This window comes from Rhipicephalus microplus, chromosome 7, assembly GCF_043290135.1.
Source record: "Rhipicephalus microplus isolate Deutch F79 chromosome 7, USDA_Rmic, whole genome shotgun sequence".
NCBI lineage: Eukaryota > Metazoa > Arthropoda > Arachnida > Ixodida > Ixodidae > Rhipicephalus > Rhipicephalus microplus.
The window spans coordinates 76,556,100-76,579,137 of NC_134706.1; the positions used below are offsets into that span (position 1 = coordinate 76,556,100).

At 44.2% G+C, this 23,038-nt stretch overlaps 1 pseudogene; it reads left to right on the forward strand.

The window, feature by feature from the left end:
- Positions 1 to 3,500: 3,500 nt before the first annotated feature.
- LOC142767509 (luciferin 4-monooxygenase-like) overlaps positions 3,501 to 23,038 on the forward strand; it is a 28,174-nt pseudogene continuing 8,636 nt past the window's right edge.

Here is a 23,038-nt window from a genome sequence, read left to right on the forward strand (position 1 = left end):
CCGTTTAACTTCTAGAAGATTGCTCTGTTGAACGCCACCATGTTTTCTTCTTTGTTTCGCGATCTCCTGGCGCAATTTCGACAAAACTTCATGGAGGGCGCCAGTGGATGTCCAAAATATTGGACAAATGGTTTTTGAGGAAGAAAACATGCTGAGATCTTTGTAGTGATGGGGTATTTCATGTCCAATATTTTGGACAAATCCCCATAGCTGGAACTCAGGAGGATATATATATATATATATATATATATATATATATATATATATATATATATATATATATACATCTCTAAGCAATCCAAGAACAAGTCCAGAAAATGCTCAATGATGAAATCATTGAGCTCTTCTCGCTTCTTCTCGTCGATGGACCTGAAAAGCGGTTATTGGCAAATTGAGGTCGATGAGCGGGACAGAGAAAAGACTCTTTTGTTAAGCCTGACAGGCTTTGCGAGTTTAAAGTCCTGCCCTTCGAATTGTGCTCAGCCCCAGCAACATTTCAGAGACTGATGGATACCGTCCTATCAGGCTTTAAGTGGCAGACGTGTCTGGTATACCTCGACGACGTCATTGTTTTCTCACCAACATTCGAGGAACATCTAAGACGGCTGCTATTATTATTTCGAGCAATACGGTCCGCTGGCTTAACGCTGAAACCTGAGAAATGTCATATCAATTTCAAGAAACTCCGATTGCCCCGCCGCGGTGGTCTAGTGGCTAAGGTACTCGGCTGCTGACCTGCAGGTCGCGGTATCGAATCCCGGCTTCGGCGGCTGCAATTCCGATGGAGGCGGAAGTGTTGTAGGCCCGTGTGCTCAGATTTGGGTGCACGTTAAAGACCCCAGGTGGTCGAAATTTTCGGAGCCCTCCACTACGGCGTCTCTCATAATCATATGGTGGTTTTGGGACGTTAAACACCACAAATCAATCAAGGAACTCCGATTCTTAGAACATGTGGTGAGCCATGAATGTGTTCGTCCGAACCCTGACAAGATCGACGGCGTCCGAAAATTTCTGGTGACATTAGAAAAGAAGGCCGTAAGACATTTTCTTACCTTTTGCGCCTACTACCGCAGGTTTATCGCCAATTTCTCGCACATAGCGTCGCCCTTAACACGCATAATGAGAGGCGATGTTCCATTTTTATGGGGCGAAGAGGAACAAGCAGCATTTGACGGTCTACGACAGCGCCTGCAGACATCACCTGTGCTTGCTCACTTTGACGAGGACGCTCCTACCATGATCCACACCGATGCCAGTAACGTAGGTTTAGGTGCTGTACTCGTCCAGTGGCAAGACTTAGCCGAGAGAGTGATTGCATATGCAAGTAGGACGCCCCACCGCGGTGGTCTAGTGGCTAATGTACTCGGCTGCTGACCCGCAGGTCGCGGGTTCAAATCCGGGCTGCGGCGGCTGCATTTCCGATGGAGGCGGAAATGGTGTAGGCCCGTGTGCTCAGATTTGGGTGCACGTTAAAGAACCCCAGGTGGTCGAAATTTCCGGAGCCCTCCACTACGGCGTCTCTCATAATCATATGGTGGTGTTGGGACGTTAAACCCCACATATCAATCATTATGCAAGTAGGACGCTTTCCCGTGCCAAGTCCCATTATTTCACAACGGAAAAGGAATGTCTTGCTGTAGTATGGGCAGTTCTGAAGTTTCGCCCATACCTCTATGGCCGTCCCTTCCACGTAGTCAGCGACCACCACTACCTTTGCTGGCTGACCAACTTGAAGGACCCATCTGGTCGGCTAGCGCGCTGGAGCTTACGTCTACAAGAATCTGATATGACGGTCGTCTATAAGTTGGGACGGCAGCACTCTGATGGTGATTGCTTATCCAGGTCGCCCATAAAGCAAGACGATGTCTCCGAAGATGATGACATGGCATTTTTAGGAGTGGTCGACACGGTCACCGTTTCGTCTAAGCAGAAAGAAGAGAGTGAGTTGCTTCATCTTATTAATTTTATTCACGGCCAGTCTACAAGCGTTCCCAAGATATTTGCAAGGAGCCTGCCATCATTCTGCTTGCGCAGTGGTGTCCTATACAAGAACTTCTCCCCCAGCGGAACTGCCCACTTACTTGTCGTCCCGACATCCATTCGCGATGAGATCCTGAGCACTTGCCACGATAAGCCAACCTCCGGCCACCTCGGATACACGCGCACATTGGCCAAAATCCAACAAAAGTACTACTGGCCGAAGCTTCCAGGCATTGTAAAGCATTACGTCCGCACGTGCCTCGATTGTAAGCGACAAAAATCGCCATCTTTAAAACCAGCCGGATTGTTGCAACCAGTTCAAGTGCCCACCATGCCTTTTGCACAAGCTGGAATGGATCTCCTTGGACCATTTCTGACCTCGCATACTGGAAACAAGTGGGTAATTTTTGCTACGGACTATCTTACTCGCTACGCAGAAACAAAGACTTTATCAAGGGGAACCACAGTAGAAGCGGCACGATTTTTCATTGAAAATATCGTTCTGAGGCATGGTGCTCCTAGAATTATGATAACCGAGAGAGGTGCCACTTTCACGGCCATGCTCCTCAAGTGAGTGCTTGAGTTCAGTGGGACAGCGCATCGAAAAACTACCTCCTACCACCCACAAACCAACGGCTTAACAGAACGCCTTAACAAGACAATTGCTGATATGCTGAGTACGTACATCGACGTGGATCACAAAAATTGGGACGACGATCTAACGTACGTGACGTTTGCCTCTAATACGGCGCTGCAGGAAACTACCCGAAGCACGCCATTTAGTCTTCTTTATGACCGTGAAGTGACGACAATGCTTGATGCCATGTTGCTGCACGACTGCGACGATACAGACACGGATGTTGAAGCCTTTACCCAACGAGCTGAAGAGGCGCGGCAGCTAGCACGCGTGCGAGTCACCCGGCAGCAGAGTTACGACGCACAACGTTATAACCTGCGACACCGATACGTCACTTATCAACCAGGCGAGAAAGTGTGGGTCTGGAGCCCTATTCGCTGACGCGGCCTTTCTGAAAAGTTACTGAAGAAGTACTTTCGTCTCTACAATGTTGTACGGCGCCTAAGTGACGTGAATTATGAGGTCATTCCTGGCAGTTCCTCGCGAACTCAAAAATCTGAAATCGTACACGTTGTGCGGATGAAGCCATATTGCAGTGAGCCAGTTGCGTAATACGTCAACTACATACACCACGTATTCTGTAGCCGAGCATCGGGACGATGCTCTTTCTGGAGGGAGGCAAATGCCGCATTCAACCTGCAGAGGAGAGCTCGCGCAGCCAGAAAGGAAGACGAAGCTCTTGCCTGGTCCTCTTTACGAGCGTCTTTCATTTTAATTAAAGTGAGCTCTTCTATATCGGACTTCTGCTGTGTCTGCGCCGTGACAATATATATTATGTATATATATATATATATATATATATATATATATATATATATATATATGTGTGTGTGTGTGTGTGTGTGTGTTCGTGTGTGTGTGTGTGTGTGTGTGTAAGCCTGAATGTAGGATCATAGGGGGACAGCCAATCAGAAAAGTTGCTAGCTTCGGAGCTGGCCGGTGAAGCACCGCCTGAGAAAGACCGAAGCGGTCTCGAAACGTATGGTCAGTTTTTTTTATACTGTGCACTAAATGCACGTGCACAGTCCACTTATTCGTGTAATTTTACTTAGCCAGACAAATCTGCCGTCATCTTTACTTTTAGGAAAATATCTTGATTGATATGTTGTGTTTAACGTTCGAAAACGACCATAATAATAAGAGAGACCCCGTAGTAAAGGGGTGCGCAATTTTCGGCCAAATGAGGTTCAGTATTATGCACCTAAATCTGAGCAAACGGGCCTGCAGCATTTTCGGCTTCATCGGAAAAGCAGGTACCGCAGTCGGGATTTGATCCCACGACTTCCGAGTCAGCAACCGAGTACCTTAGCCACTAGACCACCGTGGCGGGGCAAAGTGGCTAAACGTAGAATCTTTCCAACTACGCGGGTTAATGTAGTATCTCCCACCGTTCTTATGTGTGTTTCGAGATGGTACTGCGCCGTTTGATGACGCTTGTTTTGGTGAAATAAACCGCGAAACCTCAGTGATGCTACGTCGACTTTATTGTTGCTCTTTTAGGCGCTCATAGAAAAACTAGTTCTTTTATATTTGTTACTTTTGTGGTCTATCATTTCGCAGGAGAGCTGTGTGGGCAGATCGTCGACAGTGACAGCACACATGTTCTTACAGACGTTGAACAGGCCGAAAAAGTGAGGAAAGCAATTTCGTCTCTTGATCTCAAGGTACGTGAATAGAACAAGCATATATTTTTTGAGAGAACATGAACACTTAATTGCATTGAATAAATCTTCGGTCTCAGAAAAACTATTCACTCTGAGCGAACAGTTTCGAGACTAAAGACGTTGGCACAAAATGGTGAATAGTGGAGTGTAGGGGCTTATATTTGTGACTTTTTGGGTGCATCAGGCCCCGTAGTCCATGCCCCGTATTCCATCTCCACTGCGTGGAGATGGATTAGTATAAAATACGGGCATCAGGCCCGGTAATCTATCTCCACTGCGTGGAGATGGATTAGTATAAAATGCGTCACCTATTTTTCAATGTAAAAAGTTATATTTTAGTGGCTTATTCATTTTATTTATTCTAAAATAATCTTATGACGAGGAATTTTCAGCGCAAAGCAGCCTTAAAAATTGTCATTTTACTAAATGTCAATTTTTTGATTACTTTAGAATAGGACTCTTAATTGGAAGCTGATTAAGAGATCACTGAATTATGCTAGATTTGCTGCCACCTTTATTAGCTCATTTCAGAAGCCACGTAACTTCAATTGAAAGTGCATTGCTATGTCGAAGCACATTAAGCAGGTATTCATTTCAATTCAATTCTTTATTTGCAAACTGTGAAACATACAGAAACATCACGACTGGTTGAAGCAATATTTGAAGTTTGAATGCAATATTTTAGAAGCCAAGTGTGCACATAAATGCAAGTATGCACTTTATACTTCACATGCCCACCAAGAATGCCACTGGGTACCACGAGATATTCTCCTCTGTAAAGACTTCACCAGGGTGGAGGAGTGCTGGCTTCTCCACTTCTTCACCAATACTGTACTATGCCCTGCAGTATTGAAGCATTTCAATTCGACCTTCTCGGGCGCGTGCTGCACTGCGTGGAGATGTCTTGTGGCACATATCTAGTGTTGTGGGCATGCCCCTCAAATTCCATCTACCCCCCACTTCTCCCCATGCGAGTGAACTGCGAAGCTGTGCTGCTCAGCTTCTCTGACTTCCAAGCCCAACAGGCGTTAGGGGCTAGAGCCCAAGGCGCCACGGCAGCGGTAAGGATATTGGACTAGGGATCCCTTCTAGTGTTTATCAAAGGCAGGCCCTTTAGACGTGCCTTATTTGCAACTCTCACTGTAAATATAATAGTAAATGCTTTTCACCACCACCACTCGTCGATGGTTATTAAAATGGGTTGGTGTGTTGGTCTGCCATAAAAAAGCTTATCACGCAGCCTTTCGCTATAACCTCATGGAGTTATTAGGGGCTGAACTCCTTAAGATGTGGCTCTGTCACTCATCCGTCGCTTTCCTATAAAGCAACCGGGATGCGAGATGGGAGATAGCGGTACTTGGAGTGTTCACTAGATTAACGCATAGATGAAAGCATGGAGGGATGGACAGACAGACTAGCAGATGGACAGACGGATGGACGGATGCATGGAGCGGGTATGTGCCACAGGGGATGCGAGATGGCGATGCTTGGAGTGTTAACTAGATGGACGCACGGACAGCTGGACAGAGAGACTAGGGGACGGATGGACAAATGGACAGATGGATAGACGCATGGACAGATGGACGGACGCATGGATGGACGCACGGATGGTCGGGCGGACGTACGGAAGCAAGAACGAATGGACGGACGGAAGCATAATGGTCTGACGGACGCTTCGCCCCACTCATCATCATTCACGCTGTGAATATGCCGTGATTTTTTTTCTCGTATATCTCTTCGGTAATTGGTATAGAGGGTGCCAGTGGACACTCGTTTCGAAAGAGTCCAAAAGATTCATCAACATGTTGTTGTGAATCGCAGCATGACTGATCGCACGGCAACGCTGTTGATAACGGAAAAAAGAGAGGGAGAGGTGAAGAAAAGCTGTAGTTTATATCAGCTGAACCGGCCCACGTGTAATGACTGCTTAGATCCTGCTGGTTCCATAAAAGTGGACAAAGTTCAAAAGGGTCGTTAAATTGGAGAGCGTGGGACAAATCCGAATATTCAAAATTTATACGCATGCATGCTTATCCAATAATTGTTTTGTATTTATGCGAAGGCACAGAGCCCTAATTATGATATTCGACACATCCATGACGAATGCAGCGTTCGTCCTCTGTATTCCCGCTCAAGAGCACGCCGAAATAAAAAGTTGCATAAAGCTGTACATGCCAGTGCATGCCGCTAAGTGACTAAATAAGGTGATGCAACAGTGCCACCAGGTTTAATCACACCTTGGCAGACGCGTGACGTCGTGCCTCTGAAGCATCAGCGAAAATTCTTTGCCCCTCAAAATTCTCTAGAAAATGTTCCACTAAGTCATTTATTTCTCTGAATCGACGCTAACAGCGGCACGACAAAATTGCCTGCAGGTACAAATTTAGCTAGCATTTCTGTAAAGCAGGGCCTATAATTAGACAGCTCATAGCTATAGATAGGTGGCTGTGAGGCGAAAGAATTGCGCATGTTTACTGCGATACCGACTGGCTCTGCGGGCTGGCTTCCTTCACTCAATTACTATTATGGGCTAGTGGTTATCTTATCTGCACTTACATACCGTGACAATGCTATATCTTCGTCTAAATTTTGACTGTTATGTCCTTAACAGTAATTTGTTCCCTGGCCCTCCTTGTTATCTCCTTTCACCTTTCACGTTACACTTTAAATTTTCCTTTCAATGACTTCCCATTTTCCGCCCGCCCTGATACGGTGGTGTAGTGGCTAAGGTTTTCAGCGGCTGACCGGCTGCGGAAGCAGGATTAAATTCGGGCTGCGGCGGCTGCATTCTTAATGGAGGCGAAAATGCTGCGGGGCCATGGGCTCATGTTTGAGTGCACGTTAAAGAACCCCAGTTGGTCGATATTTCCAAAGCCCAACCCTACGGCGTCTCTACTAATCATATAGTGGTTTTGAGGCGTTAATCCTCGAATATCTATCTAAATTTCCGCCACGTTTCTGCTCCGTATAAAAGGACCCGTAAGATGCAGCGGCAAATTTAGGCTAACTCTCTTGAGGGATAGTAAACTGCAAATCTTGATTCGAAAATGCCCGCCTAAAGCGCCATACCCCATTACTTAGTACTGTTTGTATGCTCTACAAAAACACGATCTTGTTCAGGGTCCATTATCAATGGGTCCTGTGTCTGGTTTCACAGATGCCGCATCATTCAAGTACCTGGACCAGTCCACCTTCAGGGAGTGCCCTGTCGGAGACCCGAGGGAAGCAGTCTTCGTTGTTGTCTACACGTCGGGCACCACGGGACTTCCGAAGGGCGTCGAGCTCACTCACCATAGCTTCGTTGCAAACTTCTGCATATCAAAGTACGTAGTCTTATGAGTTAATATCTAACGATAAGCTTGTATCACCGTTACATTTGTGTGACCACATAAAGTATCGCAGATGGTAAAGAGCTGAGAAGACATGCTAGTAAACTGTCAAAGGGTGCAGTTGGGCAGAACGAATAATGTCAAAAATAGCGTGAACAGAACAGTGCGCATGGCGGATGAGCTTAGTTACCTTAGACACGCAAGCTGACGACACTAAGGAGAGCGAATGAGCAAGCTTCATCATATAACGCAAATATAGTGCACTTAATGTGCTCGCGCTTCTCGCTTTCCTTGATGAGACGCTTGGCGCACATGAGCTAGCGTATGCACAACAACACTGCAGTCGATGTTGCAAGAAAGAATACAGTCATTATAAATGTCTTCGAAGCTTCGGGAGATTGTTTTTGTTGGTCAGCTCTTTTCGTTGCTGCAGTTGGTTGGTTTGCACCTTTGTGAAGAAAAATCACACAAGCTGGGACCAAGTTTGTCATGTCGTCACTTTGACTTACGACATTCCGGCAGCAGGTATTACGGCACTTTCCCCAGACTTTCTTCAGTAGGGACGTAAACCCTCCAATAGATTCTTTCTTCTAAGGGAGAAACGTTCGAGATTACTTTTATCTCTGAAGCGGCCAGGTTATGCCGTGGGCTCTACAGCTATGTTGACGTTCTTCCAAAATAGGAACGAAAGGTCGTTTCTACTTTCTTCGAAATGTTGAGTTGAACTCACTGAACAGGTTCTTTTATCGAGAAATGAAAGCGTTCCTGTTACATTTAAATAATTGAACCGTTTCGCTGCAATAATGCTATATTTGCACTTCTTTATCTACATGTATTTACCCTGAGCTGTAATAAGTACAGAAACCGCAAACCCATTTCAAAATATGAATGTTATAGGAACGTGAGCATCAACGATAACAATTGCCTTTTCGTGCGGCCACCTTACGTGTCGATGACCCGGGTGGTGCTAAAGTTGATGTGATGGTCCATTTTTCCACTATATTCGACGAGGGCGTTTCGCGACGAGTTCAAGCTACGTACGTCATTTCTCCTCTAGGCCACTTAACCCCTTAACTGCTTCGTACGAACAGAGCTCGTCCTGCCCAAACTGTCACCAAACTTCTTTGGACGAATAGAACTCGTCCAAGCAAAATAATTACTCTCTTCTAGCGTTCAGATGGAGAAGCGCGCACTTACGACTCACATTGCGTGTCATCTTCTAGATAGCGGCATTTTAGCGGGGATTTGTTTTTACCCTGTGGCGTAAGTGCAGTTTTTGTATGGAAAAACGGCGTGCAGTGGCGGCGACACATGCATAGCAGGCACGTGAACATGAAAGAAATGCTATTCATTTTCGTCATCTTCTTTTAGCAATGATGATTAGAGCACAGCTATTTATCGTGTTCCCACTAATAAAGAAAGCGATTACGGTGAATCGAGAAGTTGCTCCGGTGATCATCAAGGCGGCTAGGACACAAACGCTGCAAGTGACCGCCAGTGAAGCCGCCTTGCGATACTACCCATTCGGAAATTGTCCACGCAGTTCCGAAGCTCCTCGAGTGAAATACCCGAAGGATTCGTAGCCTACCGAAGCGAAAAAAGGTGTGGCGCCTGTAACTCTATGCTTCATAAGGTTTTAAACTTTCATTAGCATCATGTAGCTGGTTTTCTTTGTATTGTCCAGAAATACACTTTATTCATTTGATTTCACTGAGCATGTCATGAAAATATTTTTTACCATTGACTAGCTACTTTTTAGTGCAGTCAGATTCTAAATAGGCAGTAAAAATAGGCACTTTTGGATGGAAAATATTAAAAAAAACGAGCATTTAAGGGGTTAAGTCAATAATGATTACCGCAAGCACGTTAACCATGGCGGAGGCTGCACGATCAGCAGATCGTGTGAGCCTGTTCTGCATAAGTGATTGTTACAAGATAAGTGTACTACATTTCTTTGGAATCTAGTTAAACAACATATGTGCACTGAGGAACGCTATCTGACATGTGGCTTCGCATCGAGTCTGCTGATATAGTCAAGCTCGAATCGTTTTCTCTCGTATATGTTCGGCTATGATAAACAACCGCGACGGCCAAACATAACAAACCTTCCTTCTCAGGCCTTGTATGTCATCAGATGAAACGGATACTGTGCTCGCTTCGGCTCCTATCGGCCACCTGTCTGGACTGCTGCTCGGATTGATGGCTGTTCTCGATGGATCGGTCTGCGTCCTTGCGCAGCCAGGCCTGAGCCTTCAAGAAATCACTGAACTTGCTGATGAACACAATGAAAGTTATTCGTTAAGCATTTAAGCCTGATTCTTTATTCCGGACATGCGCAGGCATTTACATGGCTCAGATGAGAAAAAAAGCCGCTCAATAAGGGCTTGACGATTGAACGAAAAAAAAAATGCATTTCTTACGCACCTTGGAAATCGACATTATGCGGAGCCTGCCGATATGAGGACGTTAGCTTCACGCACTACCAGCATGAAGTGAACTAGGCAGAAATGTTTCATTAGCACGTGTTGGTGGTTACGTGTGCACACATCACGAATACGTATACATCTGTGACGTATGTATGACGTCCACGTATTGATAGGTCACTGTGAAATGTGAGCACCATGAGCAGAAGTATAGTTGTTTCTATGATCGTCCGTTAATGCTGTAATGAGGGGTCCATGTACACTGAAGAACTAGTTGATTTAAATTGATAATACTTCTTATAAAGAAGTGACCAATGACACCTGCGTTCCTCGTACTGGGTACGAGATTTTCAAACGCTATGTCTACATAGGCAACGTCTTACATGAATTGTGTGAATCAAGTAAGGTTATTATTTTAAAATTTCCACAATAACGATGTCAGTGACTGATGGATCTAAGTAAGCGAATGACGGAACTTGAGCAACGCTACCAGGCACTCATGCCCTTACGCAACGAATTAGAAGCAGTACATCCTGCTACTGGCGTAACTGGTCACCTGGTGGCTATTCTTGGGGGCCACATAAACGACGCTCACAACCGGTTTCGTAAAAATAACCTAATATTGTATGGAATTCCTGATTCCAATCCTTCTGAAACCTTTACCCAGTGCGAAAAATTATTCATTGATAAGATTCGTGAGCACATGCACATAAGCCTTGATGATAAGGAATTAGAGCGTGCACACCGGCTGGGACGGTACTCACCTGGCCGTAACCGCCCCATCATAGTTAAATTTGCGCTCTACAAAACTAAAGAATTAGTCCTGGCTGGCGGTCGTAAGTTAAAGGGGGTAATTGCGCAATTGGCGAAGATTTTTCACCAGCCTTTCGAAATGCCCCCAAACATCTTACTGCTTTCGGCAAAAGCAAAGGACGACGATTTCATCGACGTCTGTATAAACTTTAATCTTTCACAGCTTGTTTTCGAACCAACACGTGTTACGCATGACTGCGCGAACGTCTTAAACCTTATACTAACTAATCACCCAGACAGCTTATCATCTTTAACCTTTCTTCCTCCTATCAGTGTTCACAAAGTTCTTCACGCCACGTTTTTATTTTCTGCACCACCACGTGCAAAATGTAGCAAACAATCAGCCTATACGATAGAGGAAACTTTCGAGCCATTATTGACGAATTAGCTGCTTTTCTACCTAACTTTGAGTCTCAATTTCAAGAGCAATCTATTGACGATAACTGGGTGCTCTTTAAAAGTAAAATGATTCAATCACCAGAGAAACATATACCGAAAATTACCTTCCGTGAGAATCGGCAGATGCCGTGGTTCACTATTCACTTAAAGCGTTTAGAAAATAAGAAGAAAAGACTTCCGAGCTGCTAAACAGGGTACGAATGCTAACGTTTGGGAAAATATTATTCTCCCGAAAAAATGTATCTTTCTGCTGTTCGTGGTGCCAAGCAAGCTTTTTTTAACAATGACTTGCCCAAAATACTTAGAGAAAACCCAAAGAAATTCTGGCGCTAACATGACCCAAGTCATGTTAGCGCCTTAACACTGGCTGATAATTCGGAGAACAATATGTCTGATACTGACTGCGCCACAACTTTCAACAATGCCTTCGTCTCAGTTTTTACTGAGGATACTAGTGCTCCTCTACCTTTACTGTCTAGCAACAAAGTATCCAGCATGCCGGCCATTATGTTCAGCGTAGATGTATTTCAAATGTGATTGATAACCTAAAACTTTGGTCCTGTGCTGGTATCGATGCTATTAACTCAAAACTCTTAAGAAACACTAAAGATATATCTTCGTCATTTTTGTGTCTGTTGTTTGCTCAGTCGTTTTCAGTAGGTTGCATTCCTCACGACTGGAAAGTGGGAAAAGTGATTCCCATCTACAAAGCAGGTACCAGGCTTCACCCGCTAATTTATCGCCCCATCTCCCTTACGAGTCTGCCAAGTAAAATCATGGAGCACGTCCTGTAATCACTCATTATGTACCATTTGAATGCCAATCATTTCTTTCATCCTGCACAACATGGATTCCGCAAGGGCCTTTCTTGCGAAACGCAGCTAGCTATTTTCATTCACGACCTTCATACGAATCTTGACTGTAACAGACAAACTGACGCTATCTTCCTCGACTATGAAAAATCTTTTGACAAGGTTTCTCACCGACACTTGTTACATAAACTTTCCTTCTTAAACTTAAACTCCGACGTACTAAAATGGCTTGAAGCATTTTTTGTCAACTGTTCGCAATTCGTCAGTGTCAGTGATCAGTCCTCCGTCCCACTTCCGGTTACTTCAGGTGTCCCTCAGGGGTCTGTTCTTGGCCCATTTCTTTTTAATATATATTAATGACTTACCCTTCATGTAACTTGTAAAATCCGTATGTTCGCAGACGACTGCGTGATTTATCATACCATTAACAATATTACTGACGCAGATATATTACAGCAAAATCTTAACCACGTGTCGTCTTGGTGTACCCGGTGGCTAATGACTCTCAATCCAAAAAATGCAAACATATATCAATTACCCCTAGTCACAGCCCCATTACTTGTTCTTACATGATAGCCAATAGTCTCATTGAAACAGTCCCATCATTCAAGTACCTAGGAGTATTATTTTCGTTTGATCCTGACTGGGGCACATATATAAATAGCATTTTGTCAACGGTGAACCAATAGCTCGGCTTTTCGAGGCGCCACTTACGTCATGCCCCACGCGACGTAAGATTACGAGCGTTCATAACACTAATCAGGCCTAAAGTTGAATATGCTTCACCAATCTGGGACCCATATCAAAAATACGTCATCAACGCACTTGAGTCTCTTCAAAATCGCGCAGCAAGATTCATTCATTCATACTACTTATATGACGTAAGCATATTCACCCTAAAAGAAAAATCTAAGCTACAATCCCTCTTACACCGCCTTACGATATCCAGCCTTAGTATTTTTCATAAGTTTTTTACAGTTCACTTTACCGCATGCCGTACATCACCCCACCATCAATAATATCGCAACGCACTGGTCACCCACTACAAGTTTCAAAACCGCACACACACACTGCTACTTTCTCTACTTCAATTTTTTCTCGTACAGCGTCAGAGTGGAATGACCTTCCGCACCATGTTGTATCTACCAATAACTGTCACATGTTCTATGCTGCTGTGTCTTCTGTTTCACCAAATTAGTTGCCATTGATTGTACTTAACGCCAGTCTTTATTTCTACAGTGTTCATTGTGTGTTATTGTTGTATTTATTTGTACAGTGTTATTTTTGTGCAAGATTTTCAATGATTACTACGTTATATTGCCACATCATGTTGTTTCTTCTAATGTTACCAAAAGAATTACTTAGCGCGTGCGCGTGTTCTCGTTTTCACAGTGTATCAACATTTCTTTCTTTTACATTCTCCTCTTTTTCCAAAGTTCTATTGGTTTTTACCTTTATTTGGATTTACCCATTACATGTTGTCCCCACCCCTTATGTAACACCCCTTAAACGGGGCCTTTAAGTAAATAAACTGAACTTAACGGAGCTGAATGAGAAGTGGTAGACTGATATACCTTGCATGTGCAAGCAAGGATGGCGGCCCTGGACACTCCTAGACAAAAGAGCTTAAGTGGATGGCGCTTAACTACAATTGCCGTTACAGGTCGAGGGATCGAATCTTGACTGCAGTGGCTACAATTTCGATGGAGGCGAAATCGTTGTGTGCCCGTGTGCTCCTATGGGCGCTTGTTAAAGAGCCCCAGGTGGTCAAAATTTCCGGAGCCTTTGATTATGACGTCTCTCATAAGCATTAGGTGGTTTCCGAACATTAAGTCCTACTTATCAATCAGTTAATACAATTGTTGTTATCTCAAAGTGACGGGTGTATGATAAAAATACAGATGTACTGTTTATAAGTTTGCATAGCCAGGACTGCAACCACAGGTAACGTTTTACGAACATTGCGAAGTAATTGACAACAAACTCCGAGAACTAAGACTATAATACGATTAGATAATTTTCGAAGGCTGTAGTCGATTTAGCCTACATATAAACTTGCATAGGTTTACATAAATGCGGTATCTTTTGATGGTTAGATGTAACAGCGTTCTTATTATGTTAAAACATCTGAATATTCGTTTGAAATAAGATGGTGTAGGATTTCAGGCTTATATCTTGAAACACTGTGCCATGCTATTCCAATTTTTTTAGTAGTATTCAATAAGTATTCGTAATCGATTTTGCTCGATTACCATTCCCTTCAGTTCTAAATTTCACTCTTCGCACAACACTAAGTAGAGGTGGCTGACATTTCCGGTGTCTCCCATGATCACATCAAAGTCTAGCAGATAGTATTAAGTTAACTAAGGCTTTACACCTTCTTTGTTATACTATCGTCGGGCATTTAAATATGGTACAATTGTATTAGGCCGTTGTCGAAAGAAAACGTTCGTTAGAAAAAGGAGACGAGATTCCGACGTCTCTACATACAAATATGAATTGCTTATTCACACGGTAGATGATAAAAAATGCCATGAGCCGATATGTCCTTGGTTGCTTTTGTATATCGCTCATCAGTAAGAACCTCAGTGATCACTTCAGTGGTCATCACCTCTACGGTGGTGTTAGTGGTAAACAATTCATCAGCCTTTGAAGAAAGCCTCTGCCTCGCCTTATCGTCACTTCTCACTCTTCCATGCAGATTACGTCTATGTTCTCATTTCCGACACGACTTCAGACTTTAGCAGAAGAGATGCTCCATGACGGAAAGCAGATCAGGAGCATCCGTCGCATCGGCGTGGCCGGTTCTTTACTTTCACAAGCAACGTATGATGCGGCCTTCAAGGCATTCGAGAATCTCGACAGCTTGGTCATCATGTACACTATGACGGAGAGCGGTGGCATCGTCTGTTCAACTTCTTTGCACGAGGCGATAGGAATTGGCATGGGTTTTCCAGGGGCCATGGTTGAAATCAAGGTATTTGTATAACTGTTCACAACGAAGTTTTTTTATGCAGTACTGACCGTGTAAACTGAAAAGAATAAGAATTTTGCAGTTTAGAAACTTCGTTCGTGAGAACTATTCTCTTAATCTTGTAGATTTATGAAAGTAACCACCATCAACTCTAAAGCAAATAATATCTCGCCCAAACACTCCTAATTTTTTATTTCGTTTAGAACGTACCTAGCCCAGCTGCATTGTGTTTGTCGTAGAATTTGTGTCTACCTAAAGCGTTGTGGTGCACACAAGTTAGGTGATTTTTAACGCTCTTGCGTAAGGAGCTCGTTTTGCAGAAATTCCGGCGTCGGAATTGTTGGTTGTGAGCGAAAACCCATCTTATGCATGACCGAAAAATTGAGAAAGACACAAGTGAAATAAATACTATTAAGTAAATCCGGGTCTGCGTTTGAGATCAAACCCGGGTCATTTGCGTGTACGGGTCATCTGCTTGCGAATGCGATGAAAACAACTATCTCTGCTTGGAAATGCAGTGATAGTAACTTTCATGTTTTACAAACACACGTGAGCTAATTACGTGCTTCGTAATAAATTATGAAATAAGGCAATAAGAATGCCTGGTACAAGCGTACATGGCCACCGGGCATCAGAACATGCGGGTACTATAATGATTTCCATGCTTAAAGCCAGTCACACACTACAAAAGGCACACACGTTACTGCTCCTATTTCCTAAGTGCGACGTAGCCGGTGCATAATTAGCTCACAAAGATTTATTCATTTAGCATTTGGAGTGTGCAATAAGGACAGGATATAGCTAGCTGTCAAGTGTTAAATTGAAGCCTAAGGAGCCCCAAGTTCTTATTGCAATTGCAATTATGTGGAGACTCTCAGCTGGGTTTTGCCACCGATATCGCCGTCACTACCCATATATGTATACGTATCTGTATATATGAAAACACAAGAAAGAAAAATAATCCTGATAATTGCTTTGATGCTCGGAATCAAAAAACCGAACCTACGTTTGTGAACGCGCGGCCTTAGCCACTGAGCCACCAAAGAGGACCTTTGAACGACAATCTATTTATATCTACCACTGGTAAATGGTGCGTTCTTAGCATTACCAGCGAGATGGCGTGATGAGTGCGTTCAGTGTAGTTCAGCGCAAAGGTCTGCGCCCAGCTCGTCACGATGCATCGATGCGTGCTCAATTCCCACGCATGCTTTGCTCCGCGGAGGCAGGGGGCTTTATCCGTTCATTTATCCTGTGGTGGGGGAGAATCGCGCGCCTTTGGCTTTGATCGAATGATTGCGTTCAGTTGCCGAGCGGACACATATCACTTCGCTCACTGGACAGGCCCTGTTGTCGAAAAGAGCGTGCTAAACAAAACGAAGTAACTGGGACAGTTGTTAGTTTGCATTCATATCTGTACCGATGATTACGTTTTGTGCATTGTTTTTGTTTAAACGGCGCGTTGAGTGCCAATCTGTAAACATTGTTAGTTAGCTGTCATCCTGTGTGTGTTGTTTTCGTGCATTTTTTTGTGCGTGAGCAGCACGCTGCACGTTTCGATGTGCTTGCCATTCTAAATGTTACATTCCAAGTTTTTGATCTCGCATTCATTGATTCGCCCTTGCGGTGAAACTGTGACTTTTTCTTGCTTTAGCAAAACAACGTACTGCTGCGTGGATGGATGGATGGATGGATGGATAGATGAATAAACTTTATTGAGACTTCCGGAACGCGCTTCATCTCGTAGCGGGCCGTTTTCATGTCCAAACAGAAAGACGAAGTCTTTCTACTGCATCGCGTCCGAAGAAAAAAAAGTAGGTTTACACAAGTCTTTCCACAGGACCAAAATAAAGTTCTTTTCCTGCTTCCTTCCTCGCACTCGTTGTGCAAGGCGGCCGCATTGGTGTCTGCGCAAGCAGGTGTTTTGTGAGTGGTGTTACCACGGACCTTAGCCTACGGGCTGGGGGGGGGGGGTAATTAAGTTTTTTTTCACTCTTAGCCGTGCATGTCTTTGCCATGTCTGGGGAAAGGGAATGGGGGGGGGGGGGTGACTTACTCAGGGTGATTGGACTTCTAAGGCCTTCTGGTAAATGCAACGCACCCCTTCAACACCGGCTTGGCGTCTTTTTCGATGTTTCTCTAAATATCTATTTTTCTTTCTCCTTTAAATTACAGCTTTTTCTGTATTGTCTTCTCTTCCATTTACATCCTTGTTTCCTGGCGGCAAGTGAAACTTTTTGAGGTTTTAAGTCAGATTTGGTTATAGTAATGGCGTGCTGCTGGCTTTGTGCAGACCTGCTCACATGTTCTGCCACGTTGTAGGCGCTGTTGCCGAACGAACAACCTTTTCCATGGAATCGAAGAAATTACCCATGAATCGCCCCGCAAGAAGTGGCGCACAGATGCAAGTACACATCCCCCCACAAAAAAATAAACATGACTCGTTCTCCAAGTACCACGTTAGTCATTGTGTGTATCCTGACAAGAATGCTCGAAACATATCACCACTCCTTGCACCCAGTCACCTCACTGGGACAATCGGAAATATGCACAAGGCCACGAAGATGACCACTGGGTACTTTCTGGTGGAGGTCAAGGGGGAAACTTCGTATGAGAAGTTCACTGACCTTGTAGCGTTTCAGGAGAAGCCAATAACCCTCGCCGCTGACCGAGCTATGAACACCGTCGAATAAGTCTTGTCAGACAACAACTTAGGGTCAATTTAGTGGATCTTTCGGATGAGGTAGTTCTAGGTAGCGGATATCCGCGATGAACGACCATGTGATATATAAAGCGATAAGTATTCGTATAGTTCAATTCAGTATATTATGAAACAATTATTAGCGTAGACAACAATACAATGTTTTTTTTTCACATCGTCTAAGTTGTCAGTGTTTCGGGATTATGTATTTCGAATATGAGCAACACCAATGTTTTCTAGATGAGAACTCAGTTCGACAATATAACGTTTCATTTTTGAGCTTCCTGTTAGCAGTTATCTGCCGTTGTATGTGCCTGATTCTGTGTACTTTGTAACCAATACATGTTTGTTTTTAGTTGATGAATTCTGACCTAGAAAACAGTTTATTTTTTCGACAGGGTGGCACCATCAGTTTCTAGTTGAGGTATATTTCTGAAAGTGACTGTGCTAACTAACTAGCAGGCATGTTCATGATCAGGAAATATTCATAAATTAGAGAGCCCAGATTAGAAGAAAACCCCTGCCACACGCAGGTGGTGGACCCTGTGAGTAGAGTCAAGCTGGGTCCAAATGAGCCAGGCGAAATCTGCTTCCGTATACCGACAGTGATGCGTGGCTATTACAACCGGCCAAAAGAGACAGCGGAATTTTTTTGAAGGAAATGGCTGGTGCCGATCAGGTGAGTAGCAGTTTCAGGCACTATAAAGAGACACTAAACAGAAGCAATAACTCGGTATAAATTTATAAATTTTGATTAGTTATAAACTTCAATTGATCAGTATATGCCACTATCAAAAGTTCGTTATCAGCGGAGAAAAGCTCCGTATGTGACGTCAGAAATTTCAAAACGCATTTTTCGCATTTTTTCGACACTGGTATGAAAAAATTGGCTGAAATTTCTTGTGCCAGGTGATTGGCACCCGCAGGTGGCTACGTACTTCATTTTTAGTGATTGGAAGTTGCGTAGGAACTAGTAAACTCCTTCAAAATCTATGACGTCGTGGTGTTCGGTGCGAGGCCGAAAGTCGAGACTCCACCCGCATTTTTTTTCGCGCGTTTTCTTTAGGGATCCTTCATGTGCCGCGGATCCGTGTTTTAGGGTCGTGACAACTTCGATCATGGTTGCTTACTCTGGCTAAACCGGCTGCCATACTTCACGGGTCGCCATGTTGGTTCTGAGTGGTCGCTCATTTACATTAAAGGGAGCGTGGGTTTCGACAAGGTTTGGGGTAGGTTTTTTTTTCCCCTACAGCAAGTTCTGAAGGCTGAAGGGTTGTATTCTGAAGTTAGCCGCGGTTTTGTAGAAGAAGAAAGACATGTTCGTGGCTCTAGTTTGTTTAAAATACTGTTAAAACAGTTCATTTCTCCTACCTGTTAGACCCACCGCATCGGTGGAGTGAGGATATTTAGAGAGCCTTTATATGCGAGGGGGAGAACCTCGATGTCGCTGTCAATGGACTTCAATGCCTGCACGGCATTGCTAAAGCAAGTTCACCTCAGCACTGCAGACACCTCAAATGCCTTCTAGTGCAAAGCTCGAAACCGTGCTGTTTATATGGTGGTACCCATAAAACAGGGAAGGCAGATCAAACATCTGGGTAGCTCGCGATGTTCTATGTCAACCGCATATCTCCGCTAGCTTGTTCCTCGTACCTGAAATGTTGCTTTTGTTCATAATGTATTTTACTGCAGTAATTTTAGTTCCTTCGAACGAATCTGCACATTGGACTCCTTAAAATCCTTACAAGCTGTAAGCATTTCCCGAAAATAGTAAGGCACTCAATCATATTACACCAACCCTAACCCCACAAAAGCCTGCAGATTAGGCTAGAAGAAAACAAAGGGGAGCAACAAGGGACAAACTAAGTTTTTTCAGGTCATGTTTTATTGCAAACTGCATGCAACCGGCATGTGGCCTTAATTTCTTCAAACCATCCTTTCTCCATTGCTAAGATCTCGTGTCCTTGCAGTGGGCCTACAATAAAGCAAGAAGACGAAAAGTCATACACGGCGCCGACCACGTCAGAGTCCATACTTATTTTCTCTACAAGCACTAAATAAAAACTGAGTTTACGATATCAAAGCATCCGTGTGGCTGGTTATGAAACAAATGCAGCACATAGGGCATATTTGAGTTATGGGCCAACAACCAACTTGCTAAGTGCACATAAACTGCACCATTCATACCGACAGACAGACAGAAAAACAGACGGACAGGAACAGTAAATCTGTCGCATTTTATGTTAAAGAGCAATCTTTTTTGTAATTATTGAGCGAGTTTCGGTGTGGTTGCGCGTGTCATTCAAGGGCAGAACGAATACTCCATGGCAAGCTGCACAAAATTTAGTTGTGTTGCAACTGTGCGAGACTTCGAGAGTCTACAGAGAATGCGTTCGTCGGCTCGTCTGTCTACCTTTCCCAATGCCCTTCCACAGCGACCGAGGTGAAATTGCAGGAACACGAACATCTGCAAGCAAAAGAAGATATGAACACGAGCTTCTCTAGATGGTTCACGGGCCTGGTGTTTTCCGCAACGAATGCGGTGACGGCTTCGGAAATAAATGAAGCGCAGATAGTGAATGCGTGCAGGACCACTCATTCGACTAGTCATATCATTCGGTTGGTGAACTGTGCTTCGACTACAGGAATAAACAAGCATACTAAACCAGCTTTCGCTCGCATAGCCCGGCGTAGCCGAACGAAGCCTGATTCATTTTTAAACTGTGCACGTTGTCGTGTTTTTTTTCCTCAGACTGCTTTTCATCTCATGGCTAAGTCAGCCTTTTCAAGAAGTGTGCGGTAATATACTCAACCCACTCGCAATACAACGGGTACTCACCTCACAAACACGGGGAAGTGATCGGCTCCAAGCAGTCTCAGTTCACTTGTGTAATCTAGGTTTTCCGTTGGATAGCGCAAGTCGGAAAGTGGGGAAGTCTCATTGCGGCACGCAGCGCCCTGGTATTTACACTTCAAAGTCATTGCAGGTGTGCTCAGCGCGGAGCTGGTGTCGTAGTGGAAGATACGTGTACGGTGTAGCCAAACGTAGCTCATACCGCAGCTTGCTCGCCCGCGCCATCATGCAGCTGGTCAAGTGCGACGCAGCAGGAACGGCTGGCCGCAAGAACCAACATGGCGCTAGTTTCCATGAAAACCGGGACTGGCAACAATGTGTTTTAGCAGACGGCGGCAAGTCAAGACAAGTCAAGATTATTAAATAATTCATTTGAGTTACAAGGTTAGGGGTGGGTCGTCAAAGACTGACACCACCCTAAAACACGGAGACGCGTGCACATGAAGGCTCCCTAGTTTTTTTAGCTTACCAAGTGTCATGTCGCGGTAACAGTGGTGTTTACGCGGTTTTAGAAATGTACTTTATTATTGAGCGAAAATTAATTTAGCTGTTTAGTGGCCCGTTATGTCGATGTATATTTTCTTTGCAAAGCGGTGCCTCGACTATCAGTCCTCGCGTCACTTTAATATATCAAAACAGTGGCCCACATGTTGGAGTTGTCGCCGATTTCTCTATAGTAAGAGGATGGCGTCTGTTTATGAAAAGTGTTTAATGATTTCAAGTACATCGCACTCAACTATGACAGAGCAGTGAGTCATCCCAGATGTACAGTAAACATGCAAATACTGTCTAAAGCACAAAAAGCATCGCCCTGTAGGTGAACAGTCATTCGATCGTGCGATCCTGGCCTGTGTTATATTGCTCCAAAGGTGGATTAATCAGTTTTTTAAAAAACTCAGCAGCCAATTTCTAATCAGTTAGCTCTATCTAAAAAACCACAGCGCATATGTCCGTCACTTTCGAATGACAGTCATGCTCGTTTGTTTTTTCACTTGAACCGTTAGTATGTTTTCTCGGATAACTCAACCACGCGCATTAAGAGGTAAAGGTTCGTCATAATACCTAAAACACTGTTTCGTGAAGGAGCAATCTTGCGATCTCTAGAGAAAGATTAGGCCATTCATGTTTATGACCAAAAACTTGTGCCACAAAGATGGGTCATTACTCAGTTATCCAAAATGCGCGAGAGGTGCTTAACATGTATATTTAAAAACTCATAGTGCTCTTCCTCCGATTTTTTTCAGGTGACATTGGTTATTACGACGAGGACGGGCGTTTCTATTTCGTCCAGAGGCTGAAAGAGATGATAAAATGCATGGACAACCAAGTTGTTCCTGCTGAGCTTGAGCAATTGCTGCTTCAGGAGCACTCCGTAGACATTGCCGAAGTGACAGTGGTGGGGCTACCGCACCCTTTATACGGAGAAGCACCAGCGGCTGCGGTAGTGCCCCGGGACCAGTACATGTGTCACAAGGCCGCGGCGTCTTTGGCAGACAAGATTAAGGCTACCATCGCAGGTACGGTTCCGCTTTGATACCAATAGTGTTTTTTATATATTTTGAATACTGCTCGCCTCTTTCCGAGACCATAGTAGATGGGCATACAAGTTTGACACACAGCTACAAAAATTAAATCGAGACTCGACGAATTTCTGTCGTCGTGTTCATGTCTTGTATGTATGTATGTATGTATGTATGTATGTATGTATGTATGTATGTATGTATGTATGTATGTATGTATGTATGTATGTATGTATGTATGTATGTATGTATGTATGTATGTATGTATGTATGTGTGCATGTATGTATGTACGTATGTATGTAATGTATGTATGTATGTATGTATGTATGTATGTATGTATGTATGTATGTATGTGCGTATGTACATACGTAGGTAGATAGGTAGGTAATACATGTAGGTAGCTAAGACAGGTAGGTAGGTAAAGCCACGAACAAAAATAAATTGGTCGAAGGAGTTTGCGACCGGCGCTGTTGAGACTTCAATCTGTGACTCCTAACTCCGCAGCCTACCGCTTTCGAAAGCTCTGCCACGTGCCACTGGTTACTTGGAATGGTAACGGTGAGCATTTACCGCTGCTGGTACGCAGATCTCGGAAGCGCTTCGGCATGTTCAGTACCACCCTCCAGGTGTTGCTAAGGATGCGCTTTAAAGCAACGCTACTAGATCTTGTTTCAGCTGTTTTTGAAAGGTCCATGGAAGAGAAACCCGTTTTTGTACCAATTCACACTGTGCGACGCCGAACAAGCAATGCTTGGAACGCCATACGCCGAAGGCGGCGCTGAGGGACACCCCACGCGTCGCAATGTCCAGTGAGGAGGCGCTGGCGTAGTCATCATCCGCTGATCAATCAGGAAGAAGTAATAACTGTTCCAGCTGTATATGTGCACGTGTTCTGTGTATACCTGTGCATTCTTATCAAGCGTCATTCTTTGAG